Genomic DNA, 26,912 nt, shown 5'->3' with positions numbered 1-26,912 from the left:
TGATGTAACAGATCCAAACCTCCCTATAAACAGCAATAACACATGCAGAGGTATGATTGGTAGCTGAAGCTTTGATTTTTTTTTTTTTTTTGCTGTTTGTACTGCCTGAACCTTCTGTTAAACCGTTCAGTTATCAATTATTTTATGTCAGTATTCAATGTTTTGACACCATCAGTTTGTGGGTCGAACTCCAATGCTGCCCTTACATGCTATCGGAATTATTGTAAATAGCCACTGGGAAGCTCTGTGAATGTTTGATGAAACGTGAATGTTTACATGTTTGTCAAAAAATAAGACGCTAAATATCATTTTTGCTTTAATACGATTTTTCCTAATAAATAGGCAAGAATAAACCTTGTGTCCTCCATGATTCCTGTTCTTTCTGACATCAAAGCACTTGAATGTGACAAGCTCGTAATCACAAGCTTTAGGATGTAGTTATAATTGCAGGAAATGAAACTGCTTTTAAATAATTGCTTGTTTTGATAGTATTTTGTTTTCCCCCCATAGATATAAATGAATGTCTGATCAGTCCATCTGTGTGTGGTCCAAATTCCACCTGCTCAAATGAAATAGGAAGTTACAATTGCTCATGTTTGGATGGATTCATTGTAACAAACTCAAATCTCACCATCAGCATCAATAACACATGTAGAGGTACATTTTATATTTAGATTTGCATTTACTCTGACCTTCAATAATAAGAGTTTATCTGTTTTTTATTTTATTTTATTGTTTTTATTTTATTTATTTACATATGTATGAGTGACCCAAACTGTTCTTCTCTGATCTTCCTTTTAATAAAGATGTGGATGAATGTGTTGAGATATCAGACGTCTGTGGTCCAAACTCAATCTGCAACAACACTGTTGGGAGTCACAATTGCTCTTGCATGAGTGGATATAATGTAACAGATCCAAACCTCCATATAAACAGAAATAACACATGTAAAGGTATGATTGACAGCTGAAGCTCTGAACATTTTGTTACCTCTTGTACTGCCTGAACCTTCTGTTAACCGTTTACTTATCAATTATTTTAAGTCATGAATGTTCATGAATGTTTTGACTCACCATCATTGTGTGGGTAGAACTGTAATGCTGCCTTCACATTTTCATAAATACGAGTTTCCTAATTAAAAATTAGACATGAGCTCTGGGAAACTCTGGGATAATTTTGATATCCAAGTTCCCAAGTTGAGCATGCCATAAACTTTAAACACTATTGCTATTGAACTATTGCTGCTATGACTGGGATTCTTTATTAGTTTTTTCCCCAACAGCTACATTAATTTGTTTTGTTGTTAAAATAGTGCATATTTACATATATGAATAATCATTTGAAGCATATTGAATGTTTTATACACTGTGAAAATTGCCTGTATTTGACTGAAATTGCAGGAAATTAAACTTTTTTTAAATAATTGCTTATTTTAATAATATTGTGCTTTCCTCCCCATAGATATAGATGAATGTCTGATCAGTCCATCTATATGTGGTCCTGATTCCAACTGCACAAATGAAATAGGAAGTTACAATTGCTCATGTTTGGATGGATTCACTGTAACAAACTCAAATCTCACCATCAGCATCAATAACACATGCAGAGGTACATTTTATATTTAGATTTGCATTTACTCTAACCTTGAATAATTAGCTAGAGTTTATCAATGTTTTCTTGTTTGTTTGTCTGTTGATGTTTTTCATTATTTATTTACACATGTATGAATGACCCAAACTGTTCTTTTCAACTGAAATTCCTTTTAATAAAGATGTGGATGAATGTGTTGAGATATCAGACGTCTGTGGTCCAAACTCAATCTGCAACAACACTGTTGGGAGTCACAATTGCTCGTGCATGAGTGGATATGATGTAACAGATCCAAACCTCCCTATAAACAGCAGTAACACATGCAGAGGTATGATTGACAGCTGATCAATTATTTTATGTCAGATATTCATTATTCATTTTTTGAGTCACCATCAGTGTTTGGCCTAAACTCTTACTATTGAAATTTTAATTGCATGAAATAAAACGGTTTTTAACCCTTGTGTGTCAACTAAATAAAGTTACACATAGGTCCATAGAGGACAAAATGTCCATGTCCAAAAACTGTCATAAAAATTTGGGAGCACCGACTTAAGTTTTTTCTTATGTTAAAGAAGACTCCTCGCAGATTATTGGTGAAGTAAAATCAGTTAAAAAAAAAGTTAAACAAAACAAAAAGGTTATAGAGGTGTAAATTTATGAAAATGATTTACGATTTTAATTTTTTTTTAATGATTTTATATAACATATATTTTATGAAACTTGTTGAACTCTAAATCTGCTAGAAAATCAAAGCCATAAATCTAAATGAGCTGTGTTACAAATTTAAGGGTTGATATTTCACAAAATGAACTTTCAGTAAGATTTTGTTTGGGCGCAGTACCAAATTTTCCCCATTAGATGCCAGCAAAACACCACTGGTACATACAGTGATTGCATTTGTGATTTACAGTAAAGTTTTTCTCTCTCAAAAATTACACACACACACACATACAAACCACACACTGACATCCATTCCAACACACCCACACGATTATAGCTGCATATTTTATCCAACTGGCTCTATAAAACACAGAAGCAGAAAACAGGAATAAAGCAAGTATTTGCTTTAGCCAAGCCTGAGAAAATGGCACCATTTTGCAAAAAATAGTAAAAATATTTATTTTGAAGCCTTTCCAACACAATGAAAGTCTATTAACAAACAATGTATAATTTTACAGTTAAATAACCCTAGAATTAAAAATTGCTGTTTTAATGGGTTTAAATAGGGACATTTTTGTTTCAAAATTTGTGCATTTGGCATTAACAGTCAAAATGACCAAAAAAAAAAAAAAAATGTCCATAAGGATGCACAAGGGTTAAATAACTGCTTGTTTTATAGTATTGTGTTTTCCCCCATAGATATAAATGAATGTCTGATCAGTCCATCTGTATGTGGTCCTGATTCCAACTGCACAAATGAAATAGGAAGTTACAATTGCTCATGTTTGGATGGATTCATTGTAACAAACTCCAGTCTCAGCATCAGCATCAATAACACATGTAGAGGTACATTCTATATTCAGATCTCTGTGTTCTCTAACATTGAATAATGAACTAGATGTTTTTTGTACACCAAGAGTCCAAACGATTTTATTAAAATAAAAGGCAAATATTTTTTTAATGCTAACATTATGAAGTTTCAGCATTTCCTTCTTTGGATAAAATATTCTAAATGTAATATTAGATTGTAATGTTAGGCAGTTGATGAGTTTACATCCACATTCTGAATGAGTGACCTAAAGAGGAAACTGTTCTTTTTATGTCTATCATTTTCTTTTAATAAAGATGTGGATGAATGTGTTGAGATATCAGACGTCTGTGGTACAAATTCAATCTGCAACAACACTGTTGGGAGTTACAATTGCTCTTGCATGAATGGATATGATGTAACAGATCCAAACCTCCATATAAGCAGCAATAACACATGTAAAGGTATGATTGACAGCTGAAGCGTTACTGTTTGAACTGCCTGAATCTTCTATTAACTGTTACCTTACAATTTATCAATTATTTTATGTCAGACATTCAAGAATGTTTTGACTCGACATCAGTGTTTGGGCTGAACTCTTACTGTTGTAGTTATAATTGCAGGAAATTAGTCTTTTTAAATATCTGCTTGTTTTAATAACACTGTGTTTTTCCTCCATAGATATAGATGAATGTCTGGTCAATCCACCTCTATGTGGGTCAAATTCCAACTGCACAAATGAAATAGGAAGTTACAATTGCTCATGTTTGGATGGATTCATTGTAACAAATTCAGGTCTCACCATCAGCATCAATAACACATGCAGAGGTACATTCTATATTCAGATTTTGTTTACTCTAACCTTGAATGAGTTTATGCATATTACAATTTTTGTAAGCTAAGCCTTCTCATTCTTATTATTTATTTACATACGCACAGTATGAGTGACCAAAACTGTTTTTTTCCCCCATAACTCCCATTTACTAAAGATGTGAATGAATGTGTTGAGATATCAGACGTCTGTGGTCCAAACTCAATCTGCAACAACACTGTTGGGAGTTACAATTGCTCTTGCATGAGTGGATATAATGTAACAGATCCAAACCTCCCTATAAACAGCAGTAACCCATGCAAAGGTATGATTGACAGCTGAAGCACTGAGCAGTTTGTATTTGTACTGTCTAAATCTTTTGTCAAATCAAATGTAACCTTTCTCTTTATCAAAAATTTCATTTCAGATATTTATGAATGTCTTGACTCAGTATCAGTATGTGGGCTAAACTCTTACTGTTACAATTACAATGGAAGCTTCTCGTGCTCTTGTCGGGAAGGATATAACGTCTCAGATGGAAATAAGGAGATTGCCAAAAGTAACCCATGCATCGGTAAGTTTGCACTTTGTAATATTCTCTGTTATGATTGTTGAATAATTTCAGATATGTCTTTATCAAATATGCAGATAATCGTTGTTTGTTTATATCGTTTTTTTATTTATTGTTTATATTTATTTATTTAGCTAGCACATGCAGTTTGGATTTGTAAGTTTAGGCCTGAAATACTATTTTTATCCAGCTCTTTTTCTTTAGAAGATAAGTTTACATGTGTTCTGGTCTGTTGTGCTCAGCTTCTACCTTCTTGATTTATATTCTCCTTTATATAGACATATGAATGCCATGAGATAAATGTATTTCATGTCTTTAGGTGTTTGTGATAATTAACTCAGTTTTTAATTAATTAAAGTGATTACTTTAATTTTTAATTTAATTTTCCCATAGATATAAATGAATGTCTGATCAGTCCATCTGTATGTGGCCCTGATTCCAACTGCACAAATGAATTAGGAAGTTACAATTGCTCATGTTTGGATGGATTCACTGTAACAAACTCCAGTCTCACCATCAGCATCAATAACATATGTAGAGGTACATTCTATATTCAGATCTCTGTGTTCTCTAACATTGAATAATGAACTAGATGTTTTTGTACACTATTAGTCCAATACATTTTTATTAAAATAAATACAAATGTTTTAATGATATTGACGTTTCAGTGTTTTCTACTTTGGATAAAATTTTCTAAATGTAATATTAGATTGTAATGTTTGGCGAGCTGACCTCCACAGACCTCTGTTTGAGTGACCTAAAGAGGAAAGGGCCATTTTTATGTCTGTAATTTTCTTTTACCAAAGATGTGGATGAATGTGTTGAGATATCAGACATCTGTGGTCCAAACTCAATCTGCAACAACACTGTTGGGAGTCACAATTGCTCTTGCATGAGTGGATATAATGTAACAGATCCAAACCTCCCTATAAACAGCAGTAACCCATGCAGAGGTATGATTGACAGCTGAAGCTCTGAACATATTGTTACAGTTTTTACTGCCTTAATCTTCTGCCAACTGTTTACTTTATCAATTACTTTGTTTCAGATATTTATGAATGTCTTGACTCTCCATCAGTATGTGGGCCGAACTCTTACTGTTACAATTACAATGGAAGCTTCTCATGCTTTTGTTGGAATGGATATAATGTCACAGATGGTAATCAAGCTATTAATAAAAACAACCCATGCATCGGTAAGTTTTTTGTTTATTTGATATTCAGAATTGCAATTTACAAGTAATTTTTACATTATTTTTAAACTTTTGGTCATTGCATAATTTAAAAATGTATTTAAAAAAAAAAAGGGTTTTAGAATAGGTTCAGGATCCAGACTTTTTTTATTAACTATTTTTATTTAGTATTTATTTATTTTTGGAAAATGTTAACATTGCTACTTAATTTGTATACTGTTTGTATAGATGTCTTTTTATACATCTAACTGTTTTAAATCACTTTTTAAATTTTCTTTTTTCATAGACATAGATGAATGTCTGATCAGTCCATCTGTATGTGGTCCAAATTCCAACTGCACAAATGAAATAGGAAGTTACAATTGCTCATGTTTGGATGGATTCATTGCAACAAACTCAAATCTCACCATCAGCATCAATAACACATGTAGAGGTACATTCTATATTTAGATTTGAATTTACTCTAACCTTGAATAATTAACTAGAGCTTGTCCATGTCTTTGTTTTTGTTTTTTTTGTTTCTTTGTTTTTTTATTCTGAATTATTTATTCACATATGTATGAGTGACCCAAACTGTTCTTCTCCTTCCTAACTTCCTTTTAATAAAGATGTGGATGAATGTGTTGAGATATCAGACGTCTGTGGTCCAAACTCAATCTGCAACAACACTGTTGGGAGTCACAATTGCTCTTGCATGAGTGGATATGATGTAACAGATGCAAACCTCCCTATAAACAGCAATAACACATGCAAAGGTATGATTGACAGCTGATCAATTATTTTATGTCAGATATTCATTATTAATTTTTTGGGTAACACTTTACTTGAAGGGGTGTGCATAAGACTGACATGACACCTTCATAATCATGACATGACACATGTCATGAATATAAAGGAGGTTTTATGCATGTTTATGACAACTGTCATTAAATGTCATTTGCTCAATTATGTCATTTTTAATGCAAAGATGACATTGTTCGAGATGTCTTTGTCATCACAACTTGACATTATTTAGCTGTCATGTGGTTGGTTTTGACATTGGCTGTCATGAGGCCATTATAATAGAGTCATGAATATTTTTCTGACCACGTTTTTTCAGTGGTACAAATTGAAATGTCATTAAGTGACAATATTATGTATAAATTTACAATATTAATATTGCTTATTACTATTAGCATGCATATTAGTAGAATATTGACTATTTATTAGTAATTATTAAGCACATATTAATGCCTTATTCTGCATGACCTTATTCTACATTCTTAATCCTACCCAATACCTAAACTTAACAATTAACTATATTTATAAGCAGTAAATTAGTAGTTTATTGAGGGAAAAGTCATAGTAAATCATTTATATTTATCTGTTCCCTATACTGAAGTGTTACCAAAAAAATGTATTGTAATGTTAATGTTAAAAAGCAAAGTTTCTTAAGTTTGATGATTAATCTGCTATGTCATGTTTATGACAGGTTATGTTGTCTTGGTAATGTCAAGTTGTCATGACAAAGACACTGATAGGTTATGATGTATTGGTTTATGTCAAGTTGTCGTAACAAAAACATCTCAAACAATGTCATCTTTGCATTAAAATGACATAATTGAGCGAATGACATTTAATGACAGTTGTCATAAACATGCACAAAACCTCCTTCATATTCATGACATGTGTCATGTCATGATTATGAAGGTGTCATGTTAGTCTTATGCACACCCCTTCACGCAAAGTGTTACCATTTTTTGACTCACCATCAGTGTTTGGCCTAAACTCTTACTGTTGAAATTTTAATTGAATTAAATAAAACTGTTTCTAACCCTTGTGTGTCAACTAAATAAAGTTACACATAGGTCCATAGAGGACAAAATGTCCATGTCCAAAAACTGTCATAAAAATTTGAAACATAGGAGCACCGACTTAAGTTTAAAATAGCTTTGAAATTTTGAAAAGTTATTAGAATTTTTTTTTATGAAATATATTTATGAAAATGAAAGTCAAGTTGGCCTTGTGGCAATCTAGAAATGCACTGCAGCTAGAGCCACATGTCTGACCATGTTATATTTCAAATCTGAAGATGATAGGTTTAAAACTCTGGGTTTTATTACATGTTTTTCAAGACCATGTCATGAGACTTTATTTAGAAAGGACTCTAAAATGTTAACTGATGTTTATTGTCATCTATTCAAGGGTATTGTCGATATTGTGTTTGTGGTGCTAACAGCCCCATTCAGTTTCAGTCTCCCCTGAACACATTCACACCTCTCCAGCCAGCTTATCTCTATTATAATTACTAATGTTCTATTCAAGATTTAATCCCTCATTTCATTCACCAAACTTCTCACTTCACCTTCTTTCAAACTGTATCTAATGCCCTTCTTGGAAAAAAAAGTGAGCTTTACTATTAAAAATGATTTATTTGCATTAGCTTTAGATTAAAACAGGTGCATATCTGGGCTCGTTAGCATATTAGCTTAGCACACCAACAAAACATGACAATTTATAAGATTAAAACCACGTTTTTTCTCCAAACTTACTAGTCGATTGTTTTAAATAACCTTCTTTGATGTGATGTGGCTTTGGATAAAAAATCAGACAGGAAATATATCATTTTAGGCTATTCTGCACAATGAGAAAAGATATCTCGATTAGCATTGCATTATAAATATAATCTACTATTATGAATACCTGATATGGCATGAAGAACACAGATAAACCACATATCGGATTCGTCACAATCGTGTATTTATTACTTTCAAAAGTGACGTTCTGTATGTTTATATCAATGATTATAGCGATGTCTGGTAGCCTCTGTTAGTTCTGTGTATGTCACATGACTGCCTCTTGTTCATGCTGTATAATTTGTGGACTAAAGGTGCACAGAGCGCCCTCCGGCTGTTGGACACACAGTAGTCAGTGTATACAGCGCTCATATAATAACAACAGCGCGTTTTGGGTAAAAATTTAATAAATATGACTCCTCTGTATAGAAAATTGACATAAACGTATGACAGTCCATCAATATTTCTCCAAATGTGCATGCTTTTAAGCTAAAAGCCCCGAGGGATGTTATTTTGTGGAGTTTTTTCATGATGATCGTACAGAGTTTTTTTCTCAATGGCTGAAGCTGACGCTCATATTTCAATGAAAAGGTAACGACTCCGTTTCTCATATTCATAACTCCCGACGCATATTAACAAATAACGGTCACTATACGATGTTGAGTATAAAATAAAGATTAAAAATTGACGCTCGAGTCTTAGATCTTTTTAATGATGTATAGTTTGTCAAGGTAATTATATTAAATCTAACAGTAAATTTGAGCTAATTTAAACAAAGAAGCTTTGGTGCGTCGGCGTGACTGCGGGTTAACAGGTTAAAAAGTATGTGTGTGTGTGTGTGTGTGTGTGTGTGTGTGTGTGTGTGTGTGTGTTGGGGGGGGGTATAGAGGTGTAAATTTATGAAAATGATTTACGAATATTTTTATATAAAATATATATTTTATGAAACTTGTTCAACTCTAAATCTGCTAGAAAATCAAAGCCATAAATCTAAATGAGCTGCGCTACAAATTTAAGGGTTGATATTTCACAAAATGAGCTTTCAGTAAGATTTTGTTTGGGCGCAATACCAAGTTTTCCCCATTAGATGCCAGCAAAACACCACTGTTCCCATTAAGTCGGTCACGTTCGACGTACGTCGGACAGACCAACGAATAGGAATCTCGCTAGAGAGGCCAATCTACTTCGAGTGTAACTAAAACGAGCCAATGCACATTGGCATGCAATCATATGCATCAGCTGCTCGCCTCGCAGCGCGGGTATATAATGAGCAGCAGGTGCGTTGCATCTTCAGCTTTTCGCTTCGGAGCCGAACGGTGTTTGTTCCTGTTCTCTGCAAGCGAGTGTCTGCTAGAAGACGAGTCAAGCTTTTTGGTTGAACTTCTCTTTTTTTCCGAGTGCAGGCGAACAGCACAGCAGCGGGGTCGAAGTCCTCTCTTTTTCTGTTTTTGTTTCGTTTGCCGTTTTTGAGCAAATAGCTGTTTGACAGCGTCAGAAGGCTGTTCTCACGGCCGGTACGGTGCGCTTTTGAGCGCTGAAAAGCCGTTTTTACAGCTGGTAAGAGTGAGCGCCTTCAAAGAGAGAGAAAGCACATGACAGGCTGCACACAATCCCTGTCTGTGTTGCGGTGGCCGTTCCCCTGCGTGCTTTTCATATGAGAACATGATCACGTCGACACGCCGGTCGTGACTCTTCTTTCTCCGGGAAGCTTGAGTCCCCTCTGTTGTTGGCCAGCTGCCGCTTGTGTGTAAAAGCACAGCCGCGGGTCTGCCCGACACTCTGGGAGACCGTGGAGATCAACGAGAGCAAACCTCTCGCTCCTCTGCGTGTCGTGTGCCGTCGAGCTGCCGGGCTGCAGCGCGGGTTGTCACGGCAACCCAGCGCTCGCTCGGCGCTATAGATGCGCGGTTCCCTTGCGTAATCTCCATTGTAGCGCCCTCTCTGGTGCACCAGAAGAGGTGTACTTTGCTGATATGGCTTGGGTGACATGAGGTTGAGGGGTTCCTTCGGGGAACCAACCCCCTAGGGCCCCTCCCTCTCTAGCGCATTGCAAGCTGTGCAGTTTCTGGATTGGATTGCTGGTCCTTTTCATAGGGGAACCTAGCATTTCATTCAGAGCTCCAGCTGAGGGACAGACGTCGATTGCAGCATCGGAGAGAGTGCTGTTATGCTCTGGAAATGAGGGTGACGCTGCCCACTGTAATGGTGTGTGCTTATGCTGACTCAGATTCAGAGTTTACAGTCATGCTTTCCTGGGTCTTCCAGATGTGCATGGAAAACTTGGCAGTATGGGGGTATATTGGTGCCATAAATATGGAATGCCAAAGGTGCCAATCTGCATAAGTTTTTCCTTTCTCACTACCCTCTTGGATGGGGTGGCTGTACACAGACCACACCCACCCTGCATGTGAGGCCAAGGCACTCTTTTTGCATGAGGGTAGTTCTGTGCTGGGGTTGAGCTGCGCTTGTTGACTAACCGTGATCAAAGTCACGGCGCAGGCCCTCAGCCAGACGATGTCCACCTCCGTGGTCCAGAAGTGCCCCCTGGCTTACCTTGTGAGGTGTGAGAGGTTGTCAAGCTAAATGCTTTCTCAATGCTCCCATCTTACGAGGTGGCCTTTCGGTGACACTGTCGAGGACTGAGCCCAGCGGTTCTCCTCAGTTAGTAGCGGATCGGGGAGCTTCCCATGACAAACCATTGAGTTCCTCTTGGGCCGCCCCTCAGTCTGCTCGTCGCCAAGGGTGTCGTCCCCTGCAAGAAACTCTGGCCCAGCAGGCTCTGCTGTATCCATTGCGGGGAGATGACGCCTCCCGTCTCTGCAGCTGTTTAACTGGTTGGTGAGAATCACCCCTGAGACGGGCGACCCAGAGATGGGTGGGACTGCTCTTCCACCCCTGGAGGAGGGCCAGGTGGTAAATCCTTTATTGGGTTTGTTTCTGTTCCGCCACTGACCCAAGAGGCAGCGGTACCCAAATTTTAAAGAGCAGTTCCTCCATTTCCAGGTCTGAAGAGGGTTTGGAGAGCAGTGGGAGGAGAAAAACCTCACCACTCTCATCCCCCTCTTCTGTCGCCAATGGACAGCAGCGAGCAGCGGGCAGCCAAAGCCTCGACTGCTCCCTCTGTCCATCCGTGGAGCCAGGTAAGTGTTGCCTAGCACACTGTGACGCCGCTTCGGGCCGCCTCAAGAAGAGAGCCCCCCGAGCTGCGTCCCTGTGTTCCACCTCGCTGCCCTGCTGCGGGTACACCGGTGGTCCCTTTGGTCCTGCTTGTACGGTCTCTGCGAGCCGGGTTAGCGCTCCCCAGTCCGTCTCGCTGGCTCCTTCGGACCATCAGGGTCGGCTTTGCGATTCAGTTCGCCCGGCTTCCCCCCCCAAGTTCAGGGATGTCCTCTTCACTACAGTGAAAGATGCCGATGCCCCTGTCCTGCGTGCGGAGATCGCAGTCCTACTGGCGAAGGACGCGATAGAGCTGGTCCCTCCAGCCGATTTGAGGTCGGGGTTCTACAGCCCCTACTTCATTGTACCCAAGAAAAGCGGCGGGTTACGACCGATCTTGGACCTGCGAGTTTTGAATCGGAGCCTCCACAAGCTACCATTCAAAATGCTCACGCAGAAACGCATTTTCGAGTGCATCCGTCCCCGAGATTGGTTTGCAGCGATTGACCTGAAGGACGCGTACTTCCATGTTTCAATTTTTCCGCGACACAGGCCATTCCTGAGATTCGCGTTCGAAGGTCGAGCATATCAGTACAGAGTCCTACCCTTTGGGCTGGCCCTGTCTCCCCGCGTCTTCACGAAAGTCGTGGAGGGAGCCCTTGTTCCCATGAGAGAACAGGGTGTTCGCATTCTCAACTATCTTGACGACTGGCTCATTCTAGCGCAGTCCCGGGATCAGTTTTGCAAACACAGGGATTTGGTGCTCAGACACCTCAGCCAGTTGGGGCTTCAGGTCAACTGGGAAAAGAGCAAACTCACCCCCAGTGCAGAGGATCTCTTTTCTCGGTATGGAGTTGGTTTCGGTCGAGCAGATAGCACGCCTCACAGAGGAACGTGCTCGGTCGGTGTTGAACTGCCTGAATACATTCAATGGCAGGACAGCGGTCCCACTGAAGTTCTTTCAGAGGCTCCTGGGGCATATGGCGGCTGCTGCGGCTGTAACACCGCTCGGTCTGCTTCATATGAGACCGCTTCAGCACTGGCTTCACGGCCGAGTCCCGAGATGGGCGTGGCAGCGTGGCACGTTCCGGGCGTATCACGTATCACGAGCTGCGCTGCCAGGAGAGTGGCGACTCCACCCCCAGGTGGTTCAGCTGATCTGGAGAGAATTCGGAGAGGCTCAGGTAGACCTGTTTGCCTCACCAGAAACCTCCCACTCCCAGTCACAGCTGGCCCCGGGGCCTGCGCAAATATGCGTTTCCCCCAGTGAGCCTACTTGCACAGACCCTGTGCAAAGTCAGGGAGGACGAGGAGAAGGTCTTGTTAGTTGACGCGTTCGAAGCTCCTGTGGTGCTTTGGTAGGGATTCCTATTCGTCGGTCTGTCCGACGTACGTCGAACGTGACCGACTGAATGGGAACGTCTCTGTTACAAAGGTAACCCTCGTTCCCTGAAGGAGGGAACGGAGACGTACGTCCCGTCGCCACAGTCGCTGTACCCCGCTGATGCTGCCGCCTATCCGGTTCGGCTCCTCAGAGAAAACCTGAAGATGCAACGCACCTGCTGCTCATTATATACCCGCGCTGCGAGGCGAGCAGCTGATGCATATGATTGCATACCAATGTGCATTGGCTCGTTTTAGTTACACTCGAAGTAGATTGGCCTCTCTAACGAGATTCCTATTCGTCGGTCTGTCCGACGTACGTCTCCGTTCCCTCCTTCAGGGAACGAGGGTTACCTTTGTAACCGAGACGGTACATACAGTGGTTGGATTTGTGATGTACAGTAAAGTTTTTCTCTCTCACACACACATACAAACCACACACTGACATCCATTCCAACACACCCACACAATTACAGCTGCATATCTTATCCAATTGGCTCTATAAGACACAGAAGCAGAAAACAAGAATAAATGAAGTATTTGCTTTATAGCCAAGCATAAGAAAAACGGCACCATTTTGCAAAAAAATAGTAAAAATATTCAAAATGACCAAAAAAAAAAAAAAATGTCCATAAGGATGCACAAGGGTTAAATAATTGGTTGTTTTATAGTATTGTGTTTTTCCCCCATAGATATAGATGAATGTCTGATCAGTCCATCTGTATGTGGTCCTGATTCCAACTGCACAAATGAAATGGGAAGTTACAATTGCTCATGTTTGGATGGATTCATTGTAAAAAACTCCAGTCTCAGCATCAGCATCAATAACATATGCAGAGGTACATTTTATATTCATATCTCTGTGTTCTCTAACATTGAATAATGAACTAGATGTTTTTTGTACACCATTAATTCAATCAATTTTATTAAAATAAATATCAAATATGTTTTAATGCTAACATTATGAAGTTTCAGCGTTTCCTATTTTGGATAAAATATTCTAAATGTATATTAGATTGTAATGTTAGGCAATTTATAAGTTTACATCCACATTCTGAATGAGTGACCTAAAGAGGAAACTTTTTATGTCTGTAATTTTCTTTTAATAAAGATGTGAATGAATGTGTTGAGATATCAGACGTCTGTGGTCCAAACTCAATCTGCAACAACACTGTTGGGAGTCACAATTGCTCTTGCATGAGTGGATATAATGTAACAGATCCAAACCTCCCTATAAACAGCAGTAACACATGCAGAGGTATGATTGACAGCTGAAGCTTGTTTCAAATTCATGACAAAGAAAATGAGTATTGGGAGGCGTATAATTAATTTTTGTTAGTTTGTTTCTGTATTATGTTGTGAGATACCATTTGTCTTACATGTTTTACCTGTTTATAATTGTATATATTAAAGCAAATTTACATTATTTTTCCCCTCTAGATATAAATGAATGTCAGTTCAGTCCATCTGTATGTGGTCCAAATTCCAACTGCACAAATGAAATAGGAAGTTACAATTGCTCATGTTTGGATGGATTCACTGCAACAAAATCAAATCTCAGCGTCAGCATCAATAACACATGTAGAGGTACATTTTATATTGAGATTTCTATTGATGCTATATTCATGAATAATCCATATGATTTTTTCTTTCCATGTCTTTTTTTGTAAATGAAGCATTGTGTTGTAAAGATGCCAAAGAATGTGTTGACCTTCACATATGAATGAGTGACATAAACTGTTCTTTTCCTCTGATCTTCCTTTTAATAAAGATGTGGATGAATGTGTTGAGATATCAGACGTCTGTGGTCCAAACTCAATCTGCAACAACACTGTTGGGAGTCACAATTGCTCTTGCATGAGTGGATATAATGTAACAGACCCAAACCTCCCTATAAACAGCAGTAACCCATGCAGAGGTATGATTGACAGCAAAAGCTCATTGTACAAATTCATGACAAAGAAAATGAGTACTGGGAGGCATATAATTAACTTTTGTTAGTTTGTTTCTGTTGCACTTGCTGCTTTACAAAATCTTAAAATTTGCGGTTGTTTAAAAAATGTTGATATGCTTTCTCAATCCGTATTTTCTTGTATATTTTGTGTATTATGTTGTGAGAAACTTTTTCTTTCATGTTTTAACTGTTTACACTTGTATGTATTAAAGCAAATTTAAATAATTTCCCCCTCTAGATATAAATGAATGTCAGTTCAGTCCATGTGGTCCAAATTCCAACTGCACAAATGAAATAGGAAGTTACAATTGCTCATGTTTGGATGGATTCACTGTAACAAACTCAAATCTCACCATCAGCATCGATAACACATGTAGAGGTACATTCTATATTTAGATTTATGTTTACTCTAATCTTGAATTACAACCTGTTGGCTAGAGTTTATCCATGTGATTTTAAACCTGGATATCATTTGTGTAAATGAAGCATTCTGTTGTAAAGATGCCAAAGATTGAGTTGACCTTCACATATGAATGAGTGACATAAACTGTTCTTTTCCTCTGAACTTCCTTTTAATAAAGATGTGGATGAATGTGTTGAGATATCAGACGTCTGTGGTCCAAACTCAATCTGCAACAACACTGTTGGGAGTTACAATTGCTCTTGCATGAGTGGATATAATGTAACAGACTCAAATCTCCCTATAAACAGCAGTAACCCATGCAAAGGTATGATTGACAGCAAAAGCTTGTTACAAATTCATGACATAGAAAATAAGTATTGAAAGGTGTATAATTAATTTTTGTTAGTTTGTTTCTGTTGCAGGTGCTGCTTTACAAAATATTAATTATGGGGTTGTTTGTTTAAAAAAATGTTAATACACTTTCTCAATCCGTATTTTTCTTAAGTTTGTCTATTATGTTGTGAGATACCATTTGCCTTTCATGTTTTATCTGTTTATACTTGTATGAATTAAGGCACATTTTAATTATTTCCCCCATAGATATAGATGAATGTCTGATCTAAGCCTTATTCTTCTCATTATTTATTTTCATATGTACAGTATGAGTGATCAAAACTGTTTTTTCCCCATAACTCCCCTTTAATAAAGATGTGGATGAATGTGTTGAGATATCAGACGTCTGTGGTCCAAACTCAATCTGCAACAACACTGTTGGGAGTTACAATTGCTCTTGCATGAGTGGATATAATGTAACAGACTCAAATCTCCCTATAAACAGCAGTAACCCATGCAAAGGTATGATTGACAGCTGAAGCACTGAGCAGTTTGTATTTGTACTGTCAAAAATCTTTTGTCAAATCAAATGTAACCTTTCTCTTTATCAAAAATTTCATTTCAGATATTTATGAATGTCTTGACTCAGTATCAGTATGTGGGCCAAACTCTTACTGTTACAATTACAATGGAAGCTTCTCGTGCTCTTGTCGGGAAGGATATAACGTCTCAGATGGAAATAAGGAGATTGCCAAAAGTAACCCATGCATCGGTAAGTTTGCACTTTGTAATATTCTCTGTTATGATTGTTGAATAATTTCAGATATGTCTTTATCAAATATGCAATCATTGTTTGTTTATTTCATTTTTTTAAATTTATTGTTTATATTTATTTATTTAGCTAGCACATGCAGTTTGGATTTGTAAGTTTAGGCCTGAAATACTATTTTTATCCAGCTCTTTTTCTTTAGGAGATAAGTTTACATTTGTTCTGGTCTGTTGTGCTCAGCTTCTACTTTCTTGATTTATATTCTCCTTTATATAGACATATGAATGCCATGAGATAAATGTATTTCATGTCTTTAGGTGTTTGTGATAATTACATCAGTTTATAATTAATTAAAGTGATTACTTTAATTTTTAATTTAATTTTCCCATAGATATAAATGAATGTCTGATCAGTCCATCTGTATGTGGCCCTGATTCCAACTGCACAAATGAAATAGGAAGTTACAATTGCTCATGTTTGGATGGATTCACTGTAACAAACTCCAGTCTCACCATCAGCATCAATAACATATGTAGAGGTACATTCTATATTCAGATCTCTGTGTTCTCTAACATTGAATAATGAACTAGATGTTTTTGTACACTATTAGTCCAATACATTTTATTTAAATAAATACAAATGTTTTAATGATAACATTGACGTTTCAGTGTTTTCTACTTTGGATAAAATTTTCTAAATGTAATATTAGATTGTAATGTTAGGCGAGCTGGAAAGGGCCATTTTTATGTCTGTAATTTTCTTTTACCAAAGATGTGGATGAATGTGTTGAGATATCAGATGTCTGTGGTCCAAACTCAATCTGCAACAACACTGTTGGGAGTCACAATTGCTCTTGCATGAGTGGATATAATGTAACAGATCCAAACCTCCCTATAAACAACAGTAACCCATGCAGAGGTATGATTGACAGCTGAAGCTCTGAACATATTGTTACAGTTTTTACTGCCTTAATATTCTGCCAACTGTTTACTTTATCAATTACTTTGTTTCAGATATTTATGAATGTCTTGACTCTCCATCAGTATGTGGGCCGAACTCTTACTGTTACAATTACAATGGAAGCTTCTCATGCTTTTGTTGGAATGGATATAATGTCACAGATGGTAATCAAGCTATTAATAAAAACAACCCATGCATCGGTAAGTTTTTTGTTTATTTGATATTCTGAATTGCAATTTATATCAAAAAATAATGTAAAAAAAAAAAACATTATTTTTAAACTTTTGGTCATTGCATAATTTAAAAATGTATTTAAAAAAAAAATCTAGACTTTTTTATTTATTATTTATTAAATTTTGATTTACTATTTATTTATTTTTGGAAAATGTTAACATTGCTACTTAATTTGTATACTGCTTGTATAGATGTCTTTTTGTACATCTAACCGTTTTAAATCACTTTTTAAATTTCCGTTTTTGATAGACATAGATGAATGTCTGATCAGTCCATCTGTATGTGGTCCTGATTCCAACTGCACAAATGAAATAGGAAGTTACAATTGCTCATGTTTGGATGGATTCACTGCAACATACTCAAATCTCACCGTCAGCATCAATAACACATGTAGAGGTACATTTTATATTAAGATTTCTATTGATGCTATATTCATGAATAATCCATATGATTTTTACATTCCATGTCTTTGTTTGTATATGAAGCATTGTGTTGTAAACATGCCAAAGAATGTGTTGACCTTCACATATGAATGAGTGACATAAACTGTTATTTTCCTCTGAACTTCCTTTTAATGAAGATCTGAATGAATGTGTTGAGATATCAGACGTCTGTGGTCCAAACTCAATCTGCAACAACACTGTTGGGAGTCACAATTGCTCTTGCATGAGTGGATATAATGTAACAGATCCAAACCTCCCTATAAACAGCATTAACACATGCAAAGGTATGATTGACAGCAAAAGCTTGTTTCAAATTCATAACAAAGAAAATGAGTATTGGGAGGTGTATAATTAATTTGTGTTAGTTTGTTTCTGTATTATGTTGTGAGATTTATTTATCCCCGAAGGGCAATTCACAAGGTCACGCAGAGTAACAAACAATATACGTCAAAAACTCAACACAGTAAATAAATAACACAATATACACAACATGTATGTATTCTAAGATATGACAAATAAACATCAGCGTTTAAAACATTAAAGTTTTTAAAAAAAAAATGTAATCACAACATGGTAAACCTGGGGGTCAGAAATGATTGAGAATTTAGAAGCTGAACCACTTTAGGAATGAAGGTTGAAGTCCTCCTTTGTGTCCTACAACCTGGACAGCGAAGTCGTCGCCCTGAAGGGAGCCACTCAAATTCAGAAAACAAGACGTGTGATGGGTCATGTAAAATCCTACCAGCCAACTTCAGCATTTGCTGTTCACTTATAGTGGAAAGAGTCCTAATAGCAAGTCCAATAATTTTTGAACAAACTTTAACTGTACGCTCCAGACGATTTCTGTTCTGAAGGCTGATAGAATGAAACCAGCAAACAATAGAGAATGTAATGACACTTTCAATGTAAGAGTAATAAAACAAAGAGAGAATATTCTTATTGACCCCAAAAGAATTGAGCTTCCTTAAAAGATACTGCCACTGCTGACATTTCCGAAGTATCTCCTCTGTGTTGGAAGTAAATTTCAACAGGTTATCAAATATTGTACCCAAGTACTTGTACTCCTCGACAATCTCTATAGGATTTTCGTGAATAACAGTAGTAACTGCCATAGCCATCTGCCTCTGCTTATGGCAGTTACTACTGTTATTCACGAAAATCCTATAGAGATTGTCGAGGAGTACAAGTACTTGGGTACAATATTTGTACCCAATAATACCATTCATCTCACTTGTATGTATTAAAGCATGTTTACATTATTTTTCCCCTCTAGATATAAATGAATGTCAGTTCAGTCCATGTGGTCCAAATTCCAACTGCACAAATGAAATAGGAAGTTACAATTGCTCATGTTTGGATGGATTCACTGTAACAAACTCAAATCTCACTATCAGCATCAATAACACATGTAGAGGTACATTTTATATTTAGATTTATGTTTACTCTAACCTTGAATTACAACCTATTAGCTAGAGTTTATTCATGTGATTTTAACTTTGATATAATTTTTGTAAATGAAGCATTGTGTTGTAAAGATGCCAAAGATTGAGTTGACTTTCACATATGAATGAGTGACATAAACTGTTCTTTTCTATTAAAGCAAATTTACATTATTTTTCCCCTCTAGATATAAATGAATGTCAGTTCAGTCCACCTGTATGTGGTCCAAATTCCAACTGCAAAAATCAAATAGGAAGTTACAATTGCTCATGTTTGGATGGATTCACTGCGACAAACTCAAATCTCACCATCAGCATCGATAACACATGTAGAGGTACATTTTATATTTAGATTTATGTTTACTCTAATCTTGAATTACAACCTGTTGGCTAGAGTTTATCCATGTGATTTTAACCCTGGATATCATTTGTGTAAATGAAGCATTCTGTTGTAAAGATGCCAAAGATTGAGTTGACCTTCACATATGAATGAGTGACATAAACTGTTCTTTTCCTCGGAACTTCCTTTTAATAAAGATGTGGATGAATGTGTTGAGATATCAGACGTCTGTGGTCCAAACTCAATCTGCAACAACACTGTTGGGAGTTACAATTGCTCTTGCATGAGTGGATATAATGTAACAGATCCAAACCTCCCTATAAACAGCAGTAACACATGCAGAGGTATGATTGACAGCTGAAGCTTGTTTCAAATTCATGACAAAGAAAATGAGTATTGGGAGGCGTATAATTAATTTTTGTTAGTTTGTTTCTGTATTATGTTGTGAGATACCATTTGTCTTACATGTTTTACCTGTTTATACTTGTACGTATTAAAGCATATTTACATTATTTTTCCCCTCTAGATAAAAATGAATGTCAGTTCAGTCCATCTGTATGTGGTCCAAATTCCAACTGCTCAAATGAAATAGGAAGTTACAATTGCTCATGTTTGGATGGATTCACTGTAACAAACTCAAATCTCAGCGTCAGCATCAATAACACATGTAGAGGTACATTTTATATTGAGATTTCTATTGATGCTATATTCATGAATAATCCATATGATTTTTTCTTTCCATGTCTTTTTTTGTAAATGAAGCATTGTGTTGTAAAGATGCCAAAGAATGTGTTGACCTTCACATATGAATGAGTGACATAAACTGTTCTTTTCCTCTGATCTTCCTTTTAATAAAGATGTGGATGAATGTGTTGAGATATCAGATGTCTGTGGTCCAAACTCAATCTGCAACAACACTGTTGGGAGTCACAATTGCTCTTGCATGAGTGGATATAATGTAACAGATCCAAACCTCCCTATAAACAGCAGTAACCCATGCAGAGGTATGATTGACAGCAAAAGCTCATTGTACAAATTCATGACAAAGAAAATGAGTACTGGGAGGCATATAATTAACTTTTGTTAGTTTGTTTCTGTTGCACTTGCTGCTTTACAAAATCTTAAATTTTGTGGTTGTTTAAAAAATGTTGATATGCTTTCTCAATCCGTATTTTCTTGTATATTTTGTGTATTATGTTGTGAGAAACTATTTGTCTTTCATGTTTTAACTGTTTACACTTGTATGTATTAAAGCAAATTTAAATTATTTCCCCCTCTAGATATAAATGAATGTCAGTTCAGTCCATCTGTATGTGGTCCAAATTCCAACTGCAAAAATCAAATAGGAAGTTACAATTGCTCATGTTTGGATGGATTCACTGCAACAAACTCAAATCTCACCATCAGCATCAATAACATATGTAGAGGTACATTCTATATTTAGATTTGTGTTTACGCTAACCTTGAATTACAACCTATTAGCTAGAGTTTATCCATGTGATTTTAACTTTGATATAATTTTTGTAAATTAAGCACTCTGTTGTTTCACATATGAATGAGTGACATAAACTGTTCTTTTCCTCTAATCTTCCTTTTAATATAGATGTGAATGAATGTGTTGAGATATCAGATGTCTGTGGTCCAAACTCAATCTGCAACAACACTGTTGGGAGTCAAAATTGCTCTTGCATGAGTGGATATAATGTAACAGATCCAAACCTCCCTATAAACAGCAATAACCCATGCAGAGGTATGATTGACAGCAAGAGCTTGTTATAAATTCATGACATAGAAAATAAGTATTGAAAGGTGTATAATTAATTTTTGTTAGTTTGTTTTTGTTGCAGGTGCTGCTTTACAAAATATTAATTATGTGGTTGTTTGTTTATAAAAAAAAAATGTTAATACACTTTCTCAATCCATATTTTTCTTGTCTATTATGTTGTGAGATACCATTTGTCTTTCATGTTTTATCTGTTTATACTTGTATGAATTAAGGCAAATTTTAATTATTTCCCCCATAGATATAGATGAATGTCTGTTCAGTCCATCTGTATGTGGTCCAAATTCCAACTGCACAAATGAAATAGGAAGTTACAGTTGCTCATGTTTGGATGGATTCATTGTAACAAACTCCAGTCTCACCATCAGCATCAATAACACATGCAGAGGTACATTCTATATTCAGATCTCTGTTCTCTAACATTGAATAATGACCTAGATGTTCCCATTCAGTCGGTCACGTTCGACGTACACTAGAGAGGCCAATCTACTTTGAGTGTAACTAAAACGAGCCAATGCACATTGGCATGCAATCATATGCAGCAGCTGCTTGCCTCGCAGCGCGGGTATATAATGAGCAGCAGGTGCGTTGCACCTTCAGCTTTTCGCTTCAGAGCCGAACGGTGTTTGTTCCTGTTCTCTGCAAGCAAGTGTCTGCTAGAAGATGAGTCAAGCTTTTTGGTTGAACTTCTCTTTTTTTCGAGTGCGGGCGAACAGCACAGCAGCGGGGTCGAAATCCTCTCTTTATTTTCTGTTTTTTCTGTTTTGTTTTGTTTTGTTTTGTTTCATTTGCCATTATTGAGCAAATAGCTGTTTTGACAGCATCAGAAGGCTGTTCTCACAGTTGGTACGGTGGGCTTCGAGTGCTGAAAGCCGTTTTTACGGCTGGTAAGAGTGAGCGCCTTCAAAGAGAGAGAGCACACGACAGGCTGCACACAATCCGGCCGTTGTGATGGCTGTTCCCCTGCGTGCTTCAGCACTTTAAAAGAGTAAAGTCCTTAAAAGAGCTTACACAAGTAGAGCTTGCGTCTTTTTAAAGATGACATTCTATTTGTGTGTTTCTGGATGCGGTCGTTTCCTGTCCTCACTGACGGCCACGATCACTGTTTCACATGTCTGGGCGCGTGCTGAAACGATGTTCATGGGTGGTTCATGTTTTCGTATGAGAACATGATTACGTCGACACGCTGGTCATGACTCTTCTTTCTCCGGTAAGCTTGAGTCCCCTCTGTTGTTGGCCAGCTGCCGCTTGTGTGTAAAAGCACAGCTGCAGGTCTGCCCAACACTCTGGGAGACCATGGAGATCAGCGAGAGCAAACCTCTCACTCCTCTGCGTGTCATGTGCCGTCAAGCTGTTGGGCTGCAGCGCGGGTTGTCATGGCAAACCCAGCACTCGCTCAGAGCTCTAGATGCGTGGTCTCCTTGCCTAATCTCCATTGTAGCATCCTCTCTGGAGCCCTTGTTCCCATGAGAGAACAGGGTGTTCGCTTCCTCAACTATCTTAACGACTGGCTCATTCTAGCTCAGTCGCAGGATCAGTTGTGCGAACACAGGGACCTGGTGCTCAGTCACCTCAACCAGTTGGGCCTTCAGGTCAACTGGGAAAAGAGCAAACTCTCCCCTGTGCAGAGGATCTCTTTCCTCAGTATGGAGTTGGATTTGGTCGAACAGGCTCCTGGGGCATATGGCAGCCGCTGCAGCAGTAACCCCGCTCAGTTTGCTCAAATGAGACCGCTTCAACACTGGCTTCACGGCCGAGTCCCGAGATGGGCATGGCAACATGGCACTTTCCGGGTGCCAATCACTCCGGAGTGCCGCCAAGCTTTCAGCCCGTGGTCGGACCCTTTGTTTCTTCGGGCAGGAGTGCTCCTAAAGCAGGTGTCCCGGCATGCTGTGGAGTTCACAGATGCCTCTGCCACGGGCTGGGGTGCCACGTGCAACGGGCATGCAGTGTCAGGGGTGTGGACAGGCCCCCAACTGCATTGGCACATCAACTGCCTCGAGTTGCTAGCAGTACACCTTGCCCTGAGCCGCCTGAAAGGGCCGTTACGGGGCAAGCATGCGCTGGTCCGCACGGACAACACTGCGACCGTTGCGTACATCAACCGTCAAGGTAGTCTACACTCCCGTCGCATGTTGCAACTCGACCGGCATCTCCTCCTTTGGAGTCAGAAGCATCTGAGGTCGCTTCGTGCATTCATGTCCCCGGTGCGCTCAACCATGTGGCCGATAAGTGGCCCAATCGGACCTGGTTCCCGGAACTCTTGCTCCTCGCGACAGCCCCTCCCTGGCACATTCCTCTGAGGAAAGACCTTCTTTCTCAGAGACGGGGCACACTTTGGCACCCGCGTCCAGACCTCTGGAAAATCCATGTCCGGTCCCTGGACAGGACACGGAGGTTCTAGGTGACTTACCCCCCGAGGTACTTAACACCATCACTTCAGCATGTGCACTGTCTATGAGACGTGCTTATGCCCTGAAGTGGAACCTGTTCGTAGAGTGGTGCTCTTCTCGCCCGAGAAGACCCCCGAAGATGTTCGATCAGATTCGTGCTTTCATTCTTGCAGCAAGTATTGGAGTGTAGGCTGTCCCCCTCCACCCTCAAAGTTCATGCTGCTGCTATTTCCGCATACCACGACCACATCAATGGCAAGTCTGTTGGTAAGCATGACCAGGGCTGCGTTTCCCAAAGCGAACTATGGTCGCAAGTTCTGTGGTTACCAATACAGTTCAATAGGACTTACGACCATAGTTGGCTAATGATGCTTTCGGAAATCCACCCCTGGTCGTCAGGTTCCTTAGGGGGGCGAGACAGTTAAATCCTCCTCAACCCCCCTCAATAACCTCTTGGGACCTTGCTCTGGTGCTGAGAGCACTCCAGAATGCTCCCTTTGAGCCCTTTCAGTCAGCAGACTTAAAGATTCTGTCTATGAAGACTTTTCTGCTGGTTGCATTGGCCTCCGTCAAGAGGGTAGGGGACCTGCAGGCATTTTTGGTCGATGAATCGTGCCTAGAATTCGGGCCGGGTGACAGCCATGTGGTACTGAGACCCCGGCCTGGCTATGTGCCCAAGGTTCCTACCACTCCCTTCAGGGACCAGGTAGTGAGCCTGCAAGTGCTGCCCCCGGAGGAGGCAGACCCAGCCCTGGCTTTGCTCTGTCCAGTCTTTGCTTTGCGACTGTACATAGACAGAACCCAAAGCTTCAGGACCTCAGACCAGCTCTTTGTCTGTTACGGAGGCCAGCAGAAGGGAAAGGCTGTCTCCAAGCAAAGGATGGCCCACTGGATAGTGGACGCCATCGCCTTGGCTTACCAAGCTCAAGGCGTGCCCTGCCCACTCAGGTTGCATGCTCATTTCACGAGAGGTGTCGCATCCTCCTGGGCGCTGGCTCGTGGTGCCTCGCTGACAGACATTTGTAGAGCTGCGGGCTGGGCGACACCTACACGTTGGCTGGATTCTATAACCTTCGTGTCGAGCCGGTCACCTCCCGTGTTCTCACCTCAGGTCAGAGGCACCGAGAGGCCCCGGCTTAGTGACGGCTTGCTGCGCTTACATGCGCTTTTTACTCCAGAGAGTCCCTACAAGGCAGACCCTGTTGAGTCCTCTGATCTCCCTTCGGCTGCTGACATGGCGGAGCGTCTGCGCCACGCCTATTTTCTGTTGTATCCTCGAGAACTGGGTTTAGGCTGGGTATCATGTGTGACCCTACAGGGATCCCATATGTCTGGTTCCACGGTTGCTCCTAAACGAAGCCCATGTTTTTCCCTCTGGGAGAACCCACCCTTCATCGGGTTGGAGTCACCCCAATTCTTCCATATGTAGTACAGCTCTACGGGGTTAGTCCATATGTACTTCTCCACATAACTCCTTCAGGGAAGGATGTGGCTTCCGCAGCGTTCCTTTCCCAGCGAAAGGCTACGCTTTCCCAGTGTTATCCAATAGTCTCACTGAGTGGGTTTTTGGGGAACAGCAGTGATCGACACTCTCTGTGTTAGCCCTGTCCCACCGTCCTCAGGCAAGGGGGTTCAGGTGGCTTACAACAGAGCGCTGGAAGAGGGCAGCTCCTGTGGCGCTTTGGTAGGGATTCCTATTCGTCGGTTTGTCCGACGTACGTCAAACGTGACCGATTGAATGGGAACATCTCTGTTACAAACCCTCGTTCCCTGAAGGAGGGAACGGAGACGTATGTCCCGTCGCCACAGTCGCTGTACCCCGCTGATACTGCCGCCAATCCGGTTCGGCTCCTCAGAGAAAACCTGAAGATGCAACACACCTGCTGCTCATTATATACCCGCGCTGCGAGGCAAGCAGCTGCTGCATATGATTGCATGCCAATGTGCATTGGCTCGTTTTAGTTACACTCGAAGTAGATTGGCCTCTCTAGCGAGATTCCTATTCGTCGGTCTGTCCGACGTACGTCTCCGTTCCCTCCTTCAGGGAATGATATTAGCATTAAATATTTTTTTAATGCTAAAATTATGAAGTTTCAGCATTTCCTACTATGGATAAAATATTCTAAATGTAATATTAGATTGTAATGTTAGGCAGTTTATAAGTTTTCATTCACATTCTGAATGAGTGACCTAAAGAGGAAACTGTTCTTTTTGTGTCTGTAATTTTCTTTTAATGAAGATGTGGATGAATGTGTTGAGAGATCAGACGTCTGTGGTCCAAACTCAATCTGCAACAACACTGTTGGGAGTTACAATTGCTCTTGCATGAGTGGATATAATGTAACAGACCCAAATCTCCCTCTAAACAGCAGTAACCCATGCAAAGGTATGATTGACAGCTGAAGCACTGAGCAGTTTGTATTTGTACTGTCTAAAATCTTTTGTCAAATCAAACGTAACCTTTCTCTTTATCAAAAATTTCATTTCAGATATTTATGAATGTCTTGACTCAGTATCAGTATGTGGGCTAAACTCTTACTGTTACAATTACAATGGAAGCTTCTCGTGCTCTTGTCGGGAAGGATATAATGTTTCAGATGGAAATAAGGAGATTGCCAAAAGTAACCCATGCATCGGTAAGTTTGCACTTGTAATATTCTCTGTTATGATTGTTGAATAATTTCTGATATGTCTTTATCAAATATGCAATCATTGTTTGTTTATTTCATTTTTTTTTATATATTTATTGTTTATATTTATTTATTTAGCTAGCACATGCAGTTTGGATTTGTAAGATTAGGGCTGAAATACTATTTTTATCCAGCTCTTTTTCTTTAGGAGATAAGTTTACATTTGTTCTGGTCTGTTGTGCTCAGCTTCTACTTTCTTGATTTATATTCTCCTTTATATAGACATATGAATGCCATGAGATAAATGTATTTCATGTCTTTAGGTGTTTGTGATCATTAACTCAGTTTTTAATTAATTAAAGTGATTACTTTAATTTTTAATTTAATTTTTCCATAGATATAAATGAATGTCTGTTCAGTCCATCTGTATGTGGCCCTGATTCCAACTGCACAAATGAAATAGGAAGTTACAATTGCTCATGTTTGGATGGATTCACTGTAACAA

The 26,912-nt window shown here is 39.0% G+C and overlaps 1 long non-coding RNA gene across 1 annotated transcript; it reads left to right on the top strand.

Annotated features, from left to right (window-relative positions):
• The first annotated feature begins 15,865 nt into the window (after nucleotides 1–15,865).
• On the top strand, nucleotides 15,866–16,686 carry LOC137018477 (uncharacterized). Its single transcript, XR_010894911.1, has 3 exons — nucleotides 15,866–15,938; nucleotides 16,042–16,188; nucleotides 16,577–16,686. It is a non-coding gene; the product is annotated as an uncharacterized lncRNA (long non-coding RNA).
• The last annotated feature ends 10,226 nt before the right edge of the window (nucleotides 16,687–26,912 follow it).

The sequence above is a fragment of the Chanodichthys erythropterus genome, chromosome 4 (genome assembly GCF_024489055.1).
Source record: "Chanodichthys erythropterus isolate Z2021 chromosome 4, ASM2448905v1, whole genome shotgun sequence".
NCBI classification, from domain to species: Eukaryota; Metazoa; Chordata; class Actinopteri; order Cypriniformes; family Xenocyprididae; genus Chanodichthys; species Chanodichthys erythropterus.
This window is presented reverse-complemented; position numbering and strand designations above follow the sequence as displayed.